This window comes from Corapipo altera, unplaced genomic scaffold, assembly GCF_003945725.1.
Source record: "Corapipo altera isolate COAL_440 unplaced genomic scaffold, ASM394572v1 49, whole genome shotgun sequence".
NCBI lineage: Eukaryota > Metazoa > Chordata > Aves > Passeriformes > Pipridae > Corapipo > Corapipo altera.
The window spans coordinates 7549895-7562254 of NW_020884879.1; the positions used below are offsets into that span (position 1 = coordinate 7549895).

At 36.8% G+C, this 12360-nt stretch overlaps 1 long non-coding RNA gene across 2 annotated transcripts in view; it reads right to left on the minus strand.

Annotated features, from left to right (window-relative positions):
- The window catches only part of LOC113944857, a 33822-nt gene extending 21703 nt beyond the window's left edge, over nt 1-12119 (minus strand). For both annotated transcript variants that reach the window (XR_003526851.1, XR_003526852.1), the window contains exon 1: nt 11888-12119. This is a non-coding gene — a long non-coding RNA (uncharacterized LOC113944857). The remainder of the gene's footprint in view (nt 1-11887) is intronic.
- Nucleotides 12120-12360: the final 241 nt, after the last annotated feature.

The following is a 12360-nucleotide window of genomic DNA, read 5'->3' on the forward strand; positions in this document are numbered from 1 at the left end:
ACCCTAACCCTAACCCTAACCCTAACCCTGCTAATCCTAACCCTAACTTTAACCCTAAGCCTAACCCTGCTAACCCTAACCCGAACCCTAACCCTAACCCTAACCCTGCGTCAACAGAGTTTCTTCTTTCTCATGTCTGAGGTGTTCTACTGCTATTCTTCTTATCCAGTTGAGCCGTGCAGCAGTCTGAAGAATCTCATGGGTTTCTTTTCAGTGTTGAAATTACTGTTAGTGACACACAGTACTTTTTAGTTGCATCTGCTGCTCTGTACATGAGATAGTTCTAATCTTCTTCAAACTGCTCCCTCCTACAGAGTCCATGCTGCATACATATCCTCGGGTGGAAGAACGTATAGAAGTGACATGGCCAAGATTTTGTACATTTCCTCTCTATTCTAGCCTCTAACTACCTCTGCCTGTACTGGAAAGTAATCAAGTCCACAATAACAGTGATAACCTACTGAGAGTTATGCAAAACAAGCCATTATACTTTTCTCATTTAAAACTAAGTGGACTTGCTACACTAATTTCCATCTTAGTTTCTTTTTGAACAGAAAAGCAAGGATGGGTGAAATGTTTTAATTAGCAGGCCCACTATGCATGCTGCAGTACCAGATAACAAACGTACCTTCATCTAATCAATATGCAGCTCTGTAGCTTTCTTTACATGAGTATTCCAGCCTTCACCTGCAATACATACTGTCATCTTGAATGAACGGTTCAAATAATTCTTCAGGGACTCCTTTTAGAGGCACAGAAGAATAAATAACAGCACAAAACACTGATCTTTTGAGATGCTATAATCTCTCTTTACCTAGTGCATTCCACAAAGTCCAATCATTATCTTCCAAGACCACCTATCTATGAATATATTCTATAACATTGATCTGAGGAGAATATATAGCTAGTGAGTTAATTACACAGTTAGATCAAGTACTAATTAAAGTGACTGTGAAGTGTTGACCTACTCCTGGAAAACACAGAAGACAGTGAAGATTCTGGTATAATGAAGATCATAAAGAATTACTTCATTTGATGTTTTATGATATACTTTGGAAGGAAAGGTAAATAGTCAAATGGTCTAGGAAGTCTCTAAGACTGCAATAAAGGGAAAAATTATTAGCATTTGTATGCTTGAATAGAGACGAAAACTGAAATCAATTGACAGACTTTATGGCTTTCAGTGCTAAGCATAATGAAATATATTTCATAAAGGAGATGGTATATACAAGTGTAGAGGAAAGAGACAAAAGTAATGCCTTCAATGTGTAGGAAGATTGAGAATTCTTTGAAGCTTACACTGTAGCTTGTATGGAGGAATAAAGCTAACAGCAGACTTCTATCTTATAAACTTCATCCAAATAAAAGTACCAAACAAAGATCCAAAATGAAAAGAAAAGATTCTTCTCTTGTAGAAATTGTCATGGAATTCTCCTGACATTTAATTAGGACTGGTAATGGTTAATGTTTTATGCTACCTTGCAAATCTAAAAAATTGGTTTAGGAGTCTTTAAATTGAGAACTTCTTCAATGTTAAAAGAAATAACTGTATTTCATGATCACTCTATTATTTTCTAACTGAACATTTCTGGTTCTTGTAGAATCATAAGGCAATACCCCATGTTCATAGGAAAATCCTTAAAATATACTGCTAAGATTTTTTACAAGGAAGCTAAATATATAATAGGTTCTCTCAAAACCTTAACAGCCAGCAAAGTAAATAGAAACATAAATAAATAATCCCATTTCAGTAAAACAATAAAAGGGTAAAATACTTTGACTTCCTCATTGTGTATAAGCAATAATCTTTGAACAGATATGTTTCTACAGGACTTCAGAATCATCTCAGTTCTGTAAGTACGGCATAGATAACGTAAAGGAATCCAGTCAACCCTGCACTTATATTTAACAAAATTTAGTTTGTTCCAAGTTTGAAATGTGTGTAAATGTGTGTGTGCACATTTAAGGTGCCTTGTTGCAACCCCGAGAGCTTCATTTAAAGCACTGTATAAGCAATGTATATACAGAAAGTAAGGGACTTCATCAGTCTAGGTCCTAAACAGATCAAAATAGATCGATGAACGCACAGTTTTTCATGGGTTGCAGTTTGTGCAGTGTGTTGAAGGCCACTTGGTGTCTGTATCACAGCTATACACCCATTATTCAAACACACTTCACTGATACACTGATGACTGAGCCTTCAAACCTTAAACTTCCCTGGGAAGAGTGAGGTGAAAAAGTGTTTGCGTTTTCAGTAGATGATTCTAGATCAGGGATCACATTCATCTGTAGGAATAGGTGACTGTGCTTACATTGCCTTTTATGGATCAGGAAGCTGTGGATAATAAAGCACTATTTTGTTAGTAATTGAACCAGTCACAGAACTTTTTAGCCTGTGGTGACAGTTACTGTCATGTACAAGTAAACACAAAATAATTGGTAATTGTAATTAACTTGCAAGTTAGAGTACTGTTCTGAAAAATGCATATTTACAGTGTACATCTTCATGGCAGTAGAACACATGACCAGAGCAGATTTATCTGTATTTCAGCCAACTTTATCATGCCCTGCTTTGGTGTCAGGTACAAATAAAATTTCAGCCATCAACTCTATGTGCAGCATACTGGACAGGTTTCTACAGCAACATTCTCTTCCAGTTGCAAGATAAAAACACTGGGTGGAGAAGGAGAATCATGAACATGAGCAGTGTGACACCTTCTGTAAGAGTGGCAGCAGGTAGTACAGTTTGACAGGTCACATTTAGCAACTGTTTTAGTAGCCATGAACCACTAAATTTTTAATAATCTCTAAACCAGTCAAAACTGCCTCTAGTACAGTCCTGGAATAATCATCAGCTTAATTTTTCATACACTGCAATCATTTTCAGACATTCAGACATTCCTGTTGCAATCTGGTAAACCACACCTGCAGAAGAACAGCATTTCTAATCCTGAAGATGTGTATAGCGCATGAACTTTTTTTCTATATTACCCACAAAAGCAAAAATTCTTTTAAATTTAAGCATTAGATTTCCTATTGTTGTGTGGGCTATTTTGCAATTAGTTTTTGTGAAACCATTAAGACTTTAATTTGTTAGAGAATAGTTAATGGAAAGCAGAAATTATATGAATGGTAAAACTAGAGGAAAAATTTTTTATCAAAACAGTGGTCACAAGCTGCAACACGTTTCAGCTTGTTAGGTGAAAATGTTATTCAAAACACCATGTCACCTGCTAGAGATGAGGATTTTGAGGAACGACCTTCTTGTGTATTTCCTTCTACCACAGGCAATTAACTGCCCAAAGCAAAAAAGAATTTTTAATTCTTTCAAGTTTTAGAGGGTTTGTTTTCTCACCCACAAATATAGAATGGAAAGCATCCATTGAAGTCACATCTACTATGGATAACATATTACACAACGCTGTGGTTTAAATAAGGAGTAACGCTCAGAAAACCTTACAAATAAAAGGGGAATCACTTAAAAAACAACTCTAAAATAATTATATGTATAGGTTTATTTTCTATTTAATCTGATTTCAGGCAACATCTGTAGGTATCGGCTTAAATAGTTAATGTCAAGAATTTATAGTCTTGAGAAAATTGATTTGCTCGTTACCTGAAAAGTAATATTCTCATTATTTTTTAAACTATATATCCCACCTGTTCAACAATTATTTCAGATGCTTCCATGTTTTTCTTTTACTGGACACATTTTATATGCCTCTCAGTGAGTTTATTGATCCTTCTAAACAGTTTATTTGCAAAAAGTTTTTAATAGCAAGTTTGACCATACAAATCTATCTTAGTTCTAGAATTAGTTGTCAAGTTTCAGAGCCCTACAGCTGCTGGACAGGACTGTGACTCAGAGAGACCTTGATAGAAATGAACCTCATGAACTTCCTTGTGAAATTCAACAAGAGCAAGTTGCACTTGAGATGGATGTGATGGGTAGACTGAAGCCAGAAGCCAAGCATCTACACAGCTGCTTGCTCACCTCCCCCTTCCTATCCCACAGCAGGACAGGAGAGAAAGTAGGAAGACTGGAAGTTTGAAAACTCGTGGGGAAGGAAAATAAAAAGCAAGCAAGGCAAAGAAATTAAAATCTCTCAGCACCACTGTTAGGCAGACTGATAACCAGCCAGTCTTCAAACAATAGCTGCTTTGGTGGAGGGGGAGAAGCTTTTTCCTCTCCCCCAGGTTTTAATGCTGAGCATGACATTATATAGTATAGAATATCTCTTTGGACAATTCAGGTCAACTCTCCTGGCTCTTTCGCTTCCCACACTCTTCTCTGCCTCCAGCTAGCTCTTGGGAGAGGGTGGGGGGAGGGAGAATAGTAAGAAGAGAGAGCCTTGATGCTGTGCAAGCGCTGTTCAGCAGCAGCCAAAAGAGTTGGTGTGCTATCTACGCTGTTTTAGCTACAAATCCAAAACCACAGCAGAGTAGGGAAATGGTTCTTCAATGTTGTGAAGAAAGTCAACTCCAACTCAGTCAGATCCAGTGCAACAGGAAGTGGATGTCACATTGATCAAGATGGTCATGATTTAGGAATGCGTACTTCCTAATTACGCCGGAGAATAAGGACTAATTTGAGACCTATTTCTTTATTAAATATTTTTTTGATCAGGGGAGAAGAAGATAGACTATTCTTAGAAGTACATGGGAATAGAACAATTGACACAAGCTAGAGTATGGGAAATACTAATCAAATATTGGGTGGTTTGTTTGCTTGCATGGTTTTACCATAAGTGTGGGATAGCCTCAAATTAATGAGATCTGTTTTAAACAAGGAATTCAACTAGATGAACTCCAGAGTACCAACATAAACTATGTTTCTGTGGTTCTAGCCGTGATTCAGGAAAAATTTAATCCTATACTTGCATCTATTTCTTAAGACAAATATTTTTATTTTGAGATAAATATCAGCTGTTAATCAAGGTGGACTGAAATCAGCAGGAGGATGGGCATATATTTAAGCAACATTCTGAACAAGGATAAGTTTTTCCATCGGGGCTCAGATACACAGGAAATTAAACTACATTGTGATAAATTTTGTTTATAGGGACTGAGCAAGTTCTGATTCTCTCTCTCTTTTTGCATACTTGTAAAAAAACACACAAAGAAAATTCCTTCATGGGGATCCTCATGAAGTTTTACAGTTGGAAATATAAGAGCACTTAAGTATATTGCTTAATATTCCCACATGGTTACATACGGGAATATTTCCTTCTCTTACTTATTTTTATTCTTAACTGTTGCCACTATTCAGATATAACAGCAAAATACCTAATTAACCTTTTGCATAATTAATAATATTTTATTATGTAACAAGTTTCCAGGCTTGCATTTATATTTTTCCTTTAAATGAGTAAAACTATTGTTCCTCTGCATTACATCTCTCTTCTAATGAAGCCAAACCAACAGAAAAATATTTATTTTCGTAAATGTGAAAATTTCTACATTCTAACAGAATAATAGGGTTTGCTTTAGAGAAAAAGCACACCAATGTATTAGCTTCATCATCATATTGAAATAGAATTTCTTTCCAGTTTTCCAACTTTTGCGTTTGTGTGTGTTTGTGTAGAATGATGACAGGCAGCAGTGAAAAGAAAAACAGAGAGTTCTGGTATAAGATACCAAGATATCTTTTTAATATATATATATTTTAATTACCATGTACTGGGAATTACCCCTGTAGCATTTCTGTTACAGATGGTAAAATAAATCAAATATTGAACTGTCATTTATGATTGCAAATATCTACATGTGGGCCTATTCTAATTTCTGTGTGTTCAAACTATATCAAAATAACTAAGGAAAAAGAAGCACAAGCTTACACTCACAGAGAATCTCTCTGTTTACTGTTGCCCTGAAATGGGAAGAATGAGTGACCAGAGACGAGTGGAAACATGCTGCAGGAGAGGAGGTTTCTTACCTTGCAGGACCAGAAAACTTGAGGTCAAACCAGATATGAAAGCATCTATCATCCAGGAGACAGTAGGATTGCAAAGAAACTATGAAATCTCATCTTCTGCTTCCTAGATCTGACCAAACTCAGCATCAAAGTCACAGCAGCACCAGGGCAGAGGGGTCATGCACAAATTCCTCCCATTTCCCTGATGAAGTGGGTCACTAAAGCAGCCCTGTAGGTGGATTGGTGCAGGAGGTGGGTGGTGAGAGCAGGGGAGACTCCACGTGGTTAATATCAATGTTAAACAATGCTGAGGATAGCATATACTTCTATTGGAAAGGAGTTTGCTTCTGCACTCATTTTGTGTATGCTAGATGCATGCTACTGAGTCATAAATAAATTTTCAGATACTTTTAAATGTGAAAATTCCTCAGTAAATTTGCAGATGACACCAAGCTGAGAGGTGCAGTTGACATAACAGAAGAAAGGGATGCAATCCAGGATTTTTCTATGGAAATGATAAGTGGAATTTACAGTTATTTAATGTTTTACACAATTTTATTGATTTGTAGTTATTCAACAGAACAGACTAATTGCAAATTGTATTTCTTAAACGCATAATAGAGACTCTTACATTGTGCTACACTGTGTCAAAACAAAGCTACCTTTCAGTGCATCTTTACCTCCACAAAAACACTATCAACTCTTAATCAAAATACCAATTTCCAAAAGCAGTAGCTGATATTTCTATATCAGTGTATTTTCTATATCTTTGCATATGGGATTCAATTTTAAACTGTTAATCCAAAACACATAACCACCAGACTTACCTCTTTTTTCCCTATAATTGCATTACCAGAATGGCCAGACTGCAAAGGTCTGCCTACTTAGATACCAGAGATTAAATCCTGGCTTCATGGCGATGCTGATAAAATGTCTTATTATTTCTGAAAGCAGTGATCAGAGTACACAATGTCAGGAGATTAGTCTGTGTACCAGGGATGGAAGGAAAGGATCGTGAAACAAGCTGACACCACAAAGCTCAATTTCTAAAGTGGTCCAAGCAACAGATCAGCTGTCAGGAAAAACACATACGTGTGCACACACACATGCACCATCAGCCAAGGATTTTCACATCCAGTTATCAGTGTCAGACACCACTGAGAGCAGCCCAAAGTGATATGGTGTTGTATATTCCCAGTAGCTTCTGCTATTACTCTCCTGTCCACTGCTGATCCATGGCATGGCTCACCAAAGTCAGCCAGTTTGCACTGTGCTCAGCTCTTGGCCAAAGTCAGACCATGTGCTGTTGTACCTCAGACCCTTACGTTACAAAGATTTGAGGAACTGGGATTTAACTTCTCGCTTTTTTGTGTTTTTTTTTTTTCTTTAACCCACCCACACTGAACTTTCAAGATGTTTTAGGTAAGAAGCTATGACTGCTCTCTCAAGCCATGGTTCTTCCAGTCCTCCGCAGGCACCAAAGCCTCAGAACATTGTGTTGAATAAATGCCTACTTTCCAGTTCATTTTAAGAAATCATTAATGTTATTTACAGTGTTTCTTCCTCCCTGACAGTACAACATTCTACGTTTTGTACATTTTTAGTCTGTCTTCAATCTACATTGGATTATTTCCAACTTTATTTATTCCAAATTTATTTATTTATTTTTAAATGTTTCTTTTCAACCTTTTTTCAAACACAAGCTCTCCACTCATAAAGAATAATTAAAAAATCTTTTGTCTGTGGCTTTTCTCCCCATTCCTTTAATAGAAACTGGTTATTGTGATTGTCTAAGCTCTGATGAGCCCATAGTATCATTAGAATCAGCCTCCAAGCTATCTAGAGTTTTTCTGTAAGATTAATACATAATTTCTAGAGATAAGTTAATTGTATTTGCCTAGTAAGATAAAATCAGAGTATGTGAGTAGGTATTTCATATTTTATTTGAAGCAGTTTGTATCGGTTCCTAAATTTCAGCTTTAATATTCCATTTGATGCTGTAGAACTCTTGATTAGTGTATTTTGTATTTGAAGCCTGTGTTACACTCCAAATTCATCAATCATTTGTTGCAACAGACTACTCCTTTTTATCAGTTTGCTATATTATTAGATCACAGATGTAATCACACTTAGCGCTGCTGGTGGTGTGTATTTGATCTGCCTTCCTCCCTCATAGATCTGACAGCTTCATGAGCATTGACAAAAAGCAACACACAGAAGTAAAATTAAATTTTGATCTGTTGGAAAATTTACACTGGCAAGCATTGACACTCCTGGCAGTGTCTGACATTCTCGTGCTGGTAAAAGTAAGAGCTGCTTATCAATGATGTATTAGAGATTGGCACAAACCAACTGGTGTACACATTCATGTAAGAAATTCATTGGTAAGGTGATCCCTTGCCTCCTATAACGTGTATATCCTACATCCGTACCTTCTGTGGTAACTACTTGTTTTCAGACTCAAAGTCGTAGAGCTAAGTGTACAGAGTCACTTGCAGCCATACAATCAGTAGAGACAAAACTTGAATATGAGCTGTCCTGGTTGTTTTCCTAATCTTGTGAGTCAGCTGGCCCTCTCAAACCTAGAGCTTAGTTGCCAGACAGCAGGTTGGCAGTGGTGTGAGCGATCAAGAAGTTGGGCTCAGCTGAAGTGATGGTATCATCTGCATGGTTTTGATATCTCTGTGCTATTTGGTATATGACTTACTGTTTCTGTTAAACATAAGAGCTGGATTTCTTACAAGTCAGTCTTCTTTACGACATTGCAACTTGGATGATGAGGAATGAAAAGTCTTCTATGGAACTAAAACTTCCATAAACAAATATTGCCAAACACAGACCAAGCTGCTTTCATAGAAAGTGGAGTCTGAAATTCAAGACTGTGTCTACTAAATGCTTAGTTATCCAATTGTTGGTTAAAAACCTCTTGGAAATTAAGACTCTGGCCAGATACATGAATAAGATGTATTTGTTATTTTCCACTTATCAGATTTAAAGAAATGCTAATTTATTAGGGGTATATGTAGTCAGAGTAATTCTGTTTTGCTTAAAGAATAGGTGATAGCTAACATCTATGTCTCATCCTTTGCTTATTAATGCCAAGATATGGAAATTCAGACAGACAACTGATTACTGTGGTTAGGGTACTGTACACAAAGAGATGTGAGGAAAATAAAAGAAAGATGTACCATGTTTTGAAGAGATGTCTGCATGGAGGGACACAGAGAACCTGTCAGGGCACGAGGCTATGGAGAATGAATGAGAAAGTGTGTGTGTGTGTGTGTGTGTGTGAGAGTGATCAAGAGAGAGAAAGTGTGTAGTAAATCCACAAGGATTAAAAGAGTGAAAGGAATCATTTGCAATTAGGAAAAAAGGTTACTGGTGAGAAATATTGCGCTGTGCTGCAGATTTCAGATATGCCACAGATTCAGAAAGGTCATTGCCAAGAGCAGCTTCCTCTGTTGCAGACACAAGGTAAATGTGTGAAGTGACCCTGAGGGCAAGGCTGATAAGACTTAGTACAAACTTGTTTGTTCAGTAGGGTTTTTCTCTGTGTTTTTTTTTTTTTTTTTTTGTTCAGTCCTGTAGTAAAGATATTAGTCACAGACATTTGCAGGCAAAACTGCATTTTTAAAACAGAAAATATGAGATATTGGAAATGGGAATAAGACCCATGGAGGAGAGTTGTTTGAGGAAATAGCTCTGTTGGCTGACACAGGGAAAAATCATACAATAAGAGTTGAAGCTTAGCATTTCTGCTTTCTCAGGGAAGGTAATGACCAAGCTTTGAACTTCTTAAGCTTTATCCTTAATCTTTCTGTTACACGTTAGTAGGATCACAAGGGAGCTGATCTTAAACAGCTACATTATCATCTTTAATAAATAAGACATAGGGCAGAAGACAAAAGTGTTACAGCTTGATCATCATTTTAAAATTCCTTTAACGCAAGGTTCGCTGCACTATTCTTAGTTTGTCTGGTGGGTCAAACAATATTCCTGTGATTTTGAGCACCAAATCTGCATTTCAAACATGAAAAACTGCACTTGTAAGTGAAAATATAGGAGGATTTTCTAGGTGAATGAGAAACAGATGTTGTGACATGCTATGTCATATCCCTGTACCATCCAAAAGAGTGATCCTTTGTACCCCATTGCAGTTTCGCTCTCAGTATGTACATTTACATTCTTTTTTTTGGATTTGTTTTTGGTTCGTTTTTTTTTAATCAGTAATACTGCTTCAAAGTCCTGAGATTGCCAGGTGATCCTTTCATTTTTCTCTAGGGATTTCTTGTTATTCTTTTCCATGTGACCTAGTTACAATTTTCTAAGGAAGAAAACTTACCTCACTGAAGGTCACAGGAATTCAGCTGTGACCACACTACACCCTATCCCGACACCATGCTCCCCCCCACCCCCATCATGTTTTCAGCAAATAAAGTGTGTGGGTTTTCTGTTGTGTGTTCGGGGTTATTTCCATTCAAGGAACTTAATGTGTCGTACAATACCTCAAGTCTTTAGAGAAGGTCAATTACCTGATAGGCTGGAAGCTGATACTGGCTCAAAAAAAAATGCTGTTTTCATATCACTGTGATAATTTCTCTTTACCACATGTCTAAGTGATTCTATCTAGTTTCTGACTAGCTGTTCTGTGGCTACGAAAGCTACTCCAGAAGCTTTCCAAGTAGTGGACTAGTACGTAGTTTGTTTCTTCCTGGGCTATGCAGTTAATGTCCATTTTTCTGTTTCATAACAGCTCTGTCACCCTAGTAGAATCAGCTGAAATTAATGGCACATTCTGAGTTACGCAGCAGACCTTCTTGGTCTTGTTTTAAGAATTAACAGTTTTACTTTATTAAAGTAACAGCAAAGGACCACTCTTACTGGGATGAGGATGCTTTCACAGGTACTTTGACCAGTGAATGCTGGGGATATGTCCAAAGCTCCTGGGAATCACATACCTAAACCCAAATTTGAGTTTGATACCTTACAGGCATGAAGGAAGTTTTGATTTCTTGTTCTCTGGTCACCATCTAGCCCTCAGGTTCTGAAATTTCCAGCTTCTTAAAATGTATTCTGCATCTCCATGTTACTTTTCAGAGAGTAAAGTGTTATGATTATTTAAACCAGAGCTAAATTAAGACCTCAAAGGGAAATTGCACGTAGGAGTGTAGTTCTTGTGTATATATCTCTCTGTGCAACACTTAACAATTTAGACAAGTATTTTAACAAACAATTCTCACGCATTAGTTTATATTCAATCATATATTCAGAGGCAAGTGTAATTCAGTTTACACCATCTTATGGGAAATATGCTGTCATACTTAACAGAATCTGTTCTATTAATGTACATTTAATGAAAGTTTACTGCACACAGCAGTTTCTGAAGCTTTGAATTTTAGTTCACAATATTTCTGTTAAGTCTTTGAAATAATTTTATACTATTGGGGGAGGCCTTGACCTACAGACTTGCTCTTAAGAAGAAGTACGGGGAAACCTTAGATGACGGTACAAACCTATTAGGGGGAATCAAATCTTAGATTGCTTTCTTCTAGAGGATTTTTGAAAGTAGTTTACAACAACATATTAGGCAGTGTCTAGTTTTAAAAACATCCAAGAAAGGATTTTGCATAACCTTTTTAGAGGGGCAGCCTATAGACAAGATATAGAAGTTCTAGAAACAGCAGTTGGAATTTTAGTTCCTTACAATCTGTAATATATATCACCTGGAGCAGAGTTTTGTTTTCTTATAAATTTACATCTGAAATGTAAGACTTCGATTAAAGGTATTAAACAAAAATATCCAATTTTCACTAAAAGCAACATTACAAGTTCTGATAGAGAAGGCACATGTGAATAGACAGGTGTGGAAGGATTAATAGCAAAATATCTTCCTATGACCCACAACTCACGCACACTTGACAAAAATTAGACCTAATATGGAGGATAAATAGAGAAATACTTATGTGCACTTACAAAATACTGACAAGTCCTTGTGAGGTTACCATGCGGAGCCAGGATGTTTCATGGCATTACGAGGTGCCCAAGTTTGCTCTTGTTGTAGTAAAACAAGCAGAGGTGAAGAGAAGAGAGAGTAAGTCTACATTGTGGCACCAGGCAGAGTCACAGATAATGTCAGCCATTTCTAGTTAAGTTACAGCAACCTCAACATGGGGTTCTTCATGTAAAGAAAGTCCCATTACTAGTAAAGGTGGTGCCAACAGAACAAATAGTAATATACAGATAAGGGACTAGACACTTATGCATATGTATTGCTGATCTACATTAGTAGCCAATGGTCTTGCACCCTGATTTTCAGCATAAAAATGGTGAAGAAGAGTGCTATTATTTTGAATAAAGCTCAGAATTAAATAATGGTTTATGAGATTTGTTTTGGCACATTTTGTTACTCTGATGTGATTTGACATTCCTGTTAGAGAACAGCACCC